The following is a 7,796-nucleotide window of genomic DNA, read 5'->3' as shown; positions in this document are numbered from 1 at the left end:
ATTCCAAGTCCAAGGAGGTCTGGTTGCAGTGCTGGGAATGCAAAGTATGGGCCCACCATGCCTGTACCACTGTCACAACTGTGACTCTGATTAAGTGAACATGTCCAACATTCAGTCACACACACACACCAGAAATGTTCAGGTGTTTAGTTTAGCCTAGTTGTTGTTTGGTTGAGAAAGACCATTTAGTGGAGGGTTAAATAATAAACATTTTATTATTTATATTATTATTTCTGCCAAACAAAATGGTAAACATGGCAATGTTGCTCTCATGGTCTCAATAAAGGCGTTCAATAATTAGTTGATTGATTTATGCACTTTTTCAATCTGTTACAATTCACCCCAAGCACTGTTACAACTAACCCACACCATGGGTAGATTGTAACACTTCACTCCTTGTATTTAAGACAACGCCATGCATTTGCAGTTTGATTTACATATATAATAAACACACCCATTTGTAAAGGACAGATGTAGGTTGTTTGTATCAAGTTTTCAATACGCTACCATAAATGATCTCTGAGTAATTTAGGAAAAGGTGAGAAGTTACAACCATCCCGGTCTCCCCTATATACTGTATATTATATTATTTTTGGGGGGTTCCGTAAAGTATACGGGATTTATACCCCAGTCTAGCTGGTCGCAGTAATGCAGAATATATTGGAAGCCAACCGGCGTTAAACCTCACCGAAGAAGAAGCTAACGTTAGCATATGGTAGCTGGTAATCTACTGTGTACCATATTTAGGTCAGCTGCAATGCTAGCTAGCGTTCCATTTCCTCCATGAACGAAGCAAACTATTTAGCTAGCTACCAACCCAGAAAAAATTGTCTTTATAGCAAGAAAGTGGTGTCGATGATTTGATAAAAACTGAGAATATTCATTAGATAAGCTAGTAATCAAATCAAAGTGTATTTGTCACGTGCGCCGAATACAACAGGTGTAGACCTTACAGTGAAATGCTTACTTACTGGCTCTAACCAGTAGTGCAAAAAAAGGTATTAGGTGAACAATAGGTAAGTAAAGAAATAAAACAGTAAAAAGACAGGCTATAAAAGTAGCGAGGCTGCATACAGACACCGGTTAGTCAGGCTGATTGAGGTAGTATCTTCATGTAGATATGGTTAAAGTGACTATGCATATATGATGAACAGAGACTAGCATTAGTTTAAAAAAGGGGGTTGGTGGGTTGCGGGACACAACGCAGATAGCCCGGTTAGCCAATGTGCGGGAGCACTGGTTGGTCGGCCCAATTGAGGTAGTATGTACATGAATGTATAGTTAAAATGACTATGCATATATGATAAACAGAGAGTAGCAGCAGCGTAAAAAAGAGGGGTTGGGGGGCACACAATGCAAATAGTCCGGGTAGCCATTTGATTACCTGTTCTGGAGTTTTATGGCTTGGGGGTAAAAACTGTTGAGAAGCCTTTTTGTCCTAGACTTGGCACTCCGGTACCGCTTGCCATGCGGTAGTAGAGAGAACAGTCTGTGGCTGGGGTCTTTGACAATTTTTAGTACGGCGGCGGTCTGCATTGTTTCCTGTGTTCTCGAGATCGGCTTTCCGACTCTCACAACCCGAGCTACCAGAAAGGCTTTGTTTATAAACATTCTGAGTTGGTCTGTACTAGACTGGGTCATCATCACTTATGGATGTATAACTTATGATGATAAACCATCTGGTTAGAACCATCTGCTCTTGCCTGGTTAAATAAAGGTTAAATAAAATAAATACAAATACTATAATAAACAGATTTCCCAATCTTCTCTTCCTCTTCTTCATCTTTAATGTTGACATTCAGTCTGAGTGTTGGACTGCAGTCTTCCAGCTTCACTGATGCCATTTCTGGATCCAGGGGTGTATTCATTAATCGGATGGCGTTGCAAAACGTTTGGTCAGTAGCAAAACGATTTGCAACAGTAACCGTTTACCGTTTACTCGAGGAAGCAAACGGTTCGAAACGGGAGGGACCTAACTGAACTTGTCCAATAGAAACTCTTGTTTTCGTTGCAAAACGTTTTCCGTTTGGATAAACGGGTTCAGTTTTCAAACGTTTTGCAATAGACAATGTTTTGCTACCAAATCTGATTTATGAATACACTCTTCTCCTGCAAACAGTAATCTCAGTTACCCAGAAGCAAAATTACACGCAGAATCTGCCCACGAGAGATTATGCATAAGTGTTTGCAACAGGAGTCTTGTGATAATGGCTGGAGCGGAATAATTTGAATGGTATCAAATACATGTGTTTTATACCATTCCATTTGCTCCGTACCGGTCACTATTAGCCATCCTCCCCTAAACAGCATCCACTGGTGTTTGCCCTCACTGTCAATCTGGCAACACGGGATAGATCCCTAATCCAGGGGTGCGTTCAATTTGATTAAACGTTTGCTATGTTGCGGTACTGTTTGTACTGCACGACATGTTTCCCCAAAACGTTCAACCCACAACCCAACCCCCCGTTTCTCAACTGATCATTTAGAGCAGCACCGTTTCCGTTTAATTGAACGTTGCACATCGTTTTTCCGTACTTAACACAGCCATGAATAGACGTTTGAGTACAACGTCTTGGTCCTCCCCTGGGTGTGTCACCTTCAAAAGGACCATCAATACCCAGAGTTTTACAAGACTATTTAGATAATCAAGTGGGCATTTCAGCATTCTGGTCCTCAATATAGACCTGGACATATATTGTTTACCTGGCCACTGTTTCAAATGCTAACTTTTTAGCATTTGTGGTCACAAAGTCAACAGTAGCTATATTAGCATTTTTGCGCTTCATGTCCAAATCATCCTAAAGTGTTAAAGTATTGTAGCGAGACACGCTATATGAGCGACATTACGATTCCAACCAATTGGGTTAACCCTATTGGCCCAATGCGTAGGATGTTTGACTTTCACGCCAGGCAAGCCAGGTTTGCTTCTCTGCCCTGCAGTTTGCTACATTGGCGTCAGAAGTGGGATAGTGGGTGTGTGAGAGGGCTGAGTAGTCAAAGCCACGGGACTTGCTTTCCTGTTCGGGGAGGCAGTGTAGAGATCCTCGCTATATGAACCATGTTACAATTCCCACAAAGTGGATGAACCTTATTGGCATGATGCATAGGGTGTTTGCCTTTCACGCCAGCGACCCGGGTTTACTGCCCCACTGTTTGCCTCAGTTTCTAAACATTTATTGTGTAACTCAACAAAGTTACTTATGGATGATAAAGCATGGATTACTGTCATACCTTGTCCAAAGACTGCTTACAAGATAAGGAAACCAATATGTCATTTTGTAATATGGGTGAACTATCCCTTTAATAGTATACTATAGCTGATATACGGCCCTCAAATTCAAATTTGGACCTTGAAGCCAATTCCACTTCTTTTTTGTATTCTTCCCTTCTAATTAGGGACTGGTTTAGATCTGGGAATGAGGGATCATCACTCAATGGGTGGGCAGCATCCCAATAGTCTAATAGTGTCCTCCTCTCTTTGTTTCCTCTCCTTCATTTGCCCTGATCTGAAAACACAGGATAGGTAGCATCAACATGGTGGATGGGAATTTGTTCTCAGCTATCCAGGTATTTCACACAGGCATTTTGTGTGTACTGAGATGCTGCACAGTTAAAGATGACAGGTCCTGCCACGTAAGCAGTGCAACTATTATTTGTGGTGCTGGCGACATCTTGTGGTTGGCTCATGTAAATCCAATCACAACCGCAAAATATAAACGCAACATGTAAAGTGTTGGTCCCACGTTACATGAGCTGAAATAAAAGATCCCAGAAATTCATAATAATTTCATAAGAAATTAACTCCACCAATCAGGCCTTCATGGTAGAGTGGCAAGACAGAAGCCACTCCTCAGTAAAAGGCACGACAGCCCGCTTGGAGTTTGCCAAAAGGCACCTAATGGAGAAACAAGATTCTCTGGTCTGATGAAACCAAGATTGAACTCTTTGGCCTGAATGCCAAGCATCACTTCTGGAGGAAACCTGGCACCATCCCTACAGTGAAGCATGGTGGTGGCATTATCATGTTGTGGGGATGTTTTTCAGCGGCAGGGACTGGGAGACTGGTCAGGATCGAGGGAAAGATGAATGGAGCAAAGTACAGAGATCCTTGATGAAAGCCTGCTCAGGACCTCAGACTGAGGTGAAGGTTCCCCTTCCAACAGGATAACGACCCTAAGCACACAGCCAAGACAATGCAGGAGTAGCTTAGGGACAAGTCTCTGAATGTCCTTGAGTGGCACAGCCAGAGCCCGGACTTGAACCCGATCAACATCTCTGGAGAGACCTGACAATAGCTGTGCAGCAATGCTCAACATCCAACCTGACAGAGCTTGAGAGGATCTGCAGAGAAGAATGGGAGAAACTCCCCAAATACATGTGTGCCAAGCTTGTAGCGTCATACCCAAGAAAACTCAAGGCTGTAATCGCTGCCAAAGATACTTCAACAAAGTACTGAGTAAAGGGTCTGAATACTTACAGTACCAATCAAAAGTTTGGACACACCTATTCATTCAAGTGTTTTTCTTTATTTTTAATATTTTCTACATTGTAGAATAAACAACACATCAAAACTATGAAATAACACATATGAAATCATGTAGTAACCAAAAAAGTGTTTAACAAATGAAAATATATTTTAGATTTGAGATTCTTGAAAGTAGCCACCCTTTGCCTTGATGACAGCTTGCACACTCTTGGCATTCTCTCAACCAGCTTCACCTGGAATGCTTTTCCAACAGTCTTGAAAGAGTTCCCACATATGCTGAGCAGTTGTTGGCTGCTTTTCCATCACACTGTGGTCCAACTCATCCCAAACCATCTCAATTGGGTTCAGGTCGGGTGATTGTGTAGGCCAGGTCATCTGATGCAGCACTCCATCACTCTCCTTCTTGGTCAAATAATCCTTACACAGTGTGTTGGGTCATTGTCCTGTTGAAAAACAAATGATAGTCCCACTAAGCGCAAACCAGATGGGATGGCATATTGCTGCAGAATGCTATGGTAGCCATGCTGGTTAAGTGTGCCTTGAATTCTAAATAAATCACAGACAGTGTCACCAGCAAAACACCCCCACAACATCACACCTCCTCCTCTATGCTTCACGGTGGGAACCACACATGCGGAGATCATCCGTTCACCTACTCTGCGTCTCAAAAGACACGGCGGTTTGAACCAAAAATCTAAAATCTGGACTCATTGGCCCAAGCAAGTATCTTCTTCTTTAGTAGTGGTTTCTTTGCAGCAATTCGACCATGAAGGCCTTATTCACGCAGTCTCCTCTGAACAGTTGATGTTGAGATGTGTCTGTTACTTGAATTCTGTGAAGCATTTATTTGGGCTGCAATCTGAGGTGCAGTTAACTACAATTAACTTATTCTCTGCAGCAGAGGTAACTCTGGGTCTGCCTTTCCTGTGGCTGTCCTCATGAGAGCCAGTTTGATCATAGCGCTTGATGGTTTTTGCGACTGCACTTGAGGAAATTTGAAAGTTCTTGAAATTTTCGTGATTGACTGACCTTCGTGTCTTAAAGTGATGGACTGTCGCTTCTCTTTGCTTATTTGAACTGTTCTTACCATGATATGGACTTGGTATTTTACCAAATAGGGCTATCTTTTGTATACCACCCTTATTGCAGTTGGCACGGCTGGCCCTTAGATGTACACAGAGAGCTAATATTAATAATATGCATGTCAATCTGGCTCAAAGTGGAGGACAGATTGACTTCATCACTACTTGTATTTGTGAGAGGTATTGACATGTTGAATGCACCGAGCTGTCTGTTTGAACTACTTGCCCATAGCTCAGACACAGCTCAGACACATTTACATTTCATTTTACGTCATTTAGCAGACGCTCTTATCCAGAGCGACTTACAAATTGGTGCATTCACCTTATGATATCCATGCATACCCCACAAGACATGCCACACGAGGTCTCTTAACAGTCCCCAAGTCCTGAACAGACTATGAAAGGCACACATTACTACATAGATCCATGACTACATAGAACTCTATTCCACATCAAGTAACTCATGCAAGCAGTAAATGTAGATTTAAAAAAAAAATAGATTTAAAAAAAACCTTATGGAACAACGGGGAATGTGAAGCGACATATGCACAGACATGCATAAACACACACAATAACATAAGCACTATACACACATGGATTTGGTACTGTAGATATGTGGTAGTGGTGGAGTAGGGGCCTGAGGGCACACAGTGTGTTGTGAAATCTGTGAATGTATTGTAATGTTTTTAAAATTATATTATCTGCCTTGGTGTTGCTGGACCCCAGGAAGAGTAGCTGCTGCCTTGGCAGGAACTAATGGGGATCCATAATAAATACAAATACCTTGTCACAACACAACTGATTGGCTCAAATGCATTAAGAAGGAAAGAAATTCCACGAATTAACAAAGGCACACCTGTTAATTGAAATGCATTCCAGGTGACTACCTCATGAAGCTTGTTGAGAGAATGCTAAGAGTGTACAAAGCTGTCATCAAGGCAAAGGGTGGCTACTTTGAAGTCTCAAATCTGAAATATATTTTGATTTGTTTAACACTTTTTGGGTTACTACATGATTCCATATGTTTTATTTCATAGTTTTGATGTCTTCACTAAATAAAGAAAAAACCCTTGAATGAGTAGGTGTGTCCAAACTTTTGACTGGTACTGTATGTAAATGTGAAAGCCGTGGTATATGTGACCGTATACCACAGGTATGACAAAACATTTATACCACATATATTTTTTATAAATGTGCACAAATTTCTAAAAACCTGTTTTTTATTTGTCATTATGGGATATTGTGTGTAGATTGATGAGGGGGGAAAACGATTTAATCAATTTTAGAAGAAGTCTGTAATGTAACAAAATGTGGAAAAAGTCAAGTAGAGTTCAAATTCAGATATAGGCCTAGCATGACAATGGCACCCAAGATGATAATACCATATTTTGATACATTTCAAATGCAATATTAAACCGGAATGTATATTCAAATACTGCACAAATTTGGTACATCGGGCGTTTTATGTAAATAGCCCAAATTATAGGCCCATATAAAAACAATTGAGTTCAACCTTCACCACCTAGACAGGCCTAATGCAATATTCGGAGTATCCAGTAGGTGTCACGCTCTACTCAGATAATACGTAACCGTACATCATAGTCAATGTAGATTGAGTCAGATAATTATTCCATAATAATACTGCGTCTGTTAGAGCCAATTGAAAACTATGAGTATGTCAAAAAGGTCTAGGAAGACCAAAATTCCCCTGCTCTGATGCCATATGTTTCTACTGTATTCCATCTATTGATTAGTGGCAACATTATGGCTTAATGGCATTGGTGCTTCTATTTCACAATTTGAACACAATCATAACATAATTATAACTCTTGTTGAATATAGGAAATATTATCTTGGTTATTGTAGCCCTAATTGTATCCATCTATTCAACAGATGATGATGACCGTCAAATCACCCCACAGGACTGATAGCACCTGAGTCTCTGGAACCTTCATCCCTACTTTGACACTAGATCAATTAGTTTAATAAAGACTGGGTTATTGCATATTGAGGGGGTATAATACATTTCCATTTGATAATAATCTTGCCTATTTATGAGCATTTTTTCTGGATGGTTTGACCCCCTGGCTGCAGCACCCTTATCTTCCTCTCAAACTACATTATCAGCTTTAAGACCAATAAATGCACTTTTTGTTGCCATGGTGCCCCCTCAACCTCCTTCAGCCACTACTAAAGTTTCTCCCTGACATGTCCATGCCCAGCCAGTC

The 7,796-nt window shown here is 41.0% G+C and overlaps 1 protein-coding gene across 2 annotated transcripts in view; it reads left to right on the top strand.

Moving 5' to 3' along the window:
- The window catches only part of LOC106600787 (uncharacterized), a 1,699-nt gene extending 1,399 nt beyond the window's left edge, over positions 1 to 300 (top strand). For both annotated transcript variants that reach the window (XM_045715009.1, XM_045715010.1), the window contains exon 2: positions 1 to 300. This exon is cut by the window's left edge and continues 879 nt beyond it. The gene's annotated coding sequence lies outside the window, so the exon portion shown is untranslated.
- The last annotated feature ends 7,496 nt before the right edge of the window (positions 301 to 7,796 follow it).

This window comes from Salmo salar, chromosome ssa03 (assembly GCF_905237065.1).
Source record: "Salmo salar chromosome ssa03, Ssal_v3.1, whole genome shotgun sequence".
Taxonomy (NCBI): Eukaryota; Metazoa; Chordata; class Actinopteri; order Salmoniformes; family Salmonidae; genus Salmo; species Salmo salar.
This window is presented reverse-complemented; position numbering and strand designations above follow the sequence as displayed.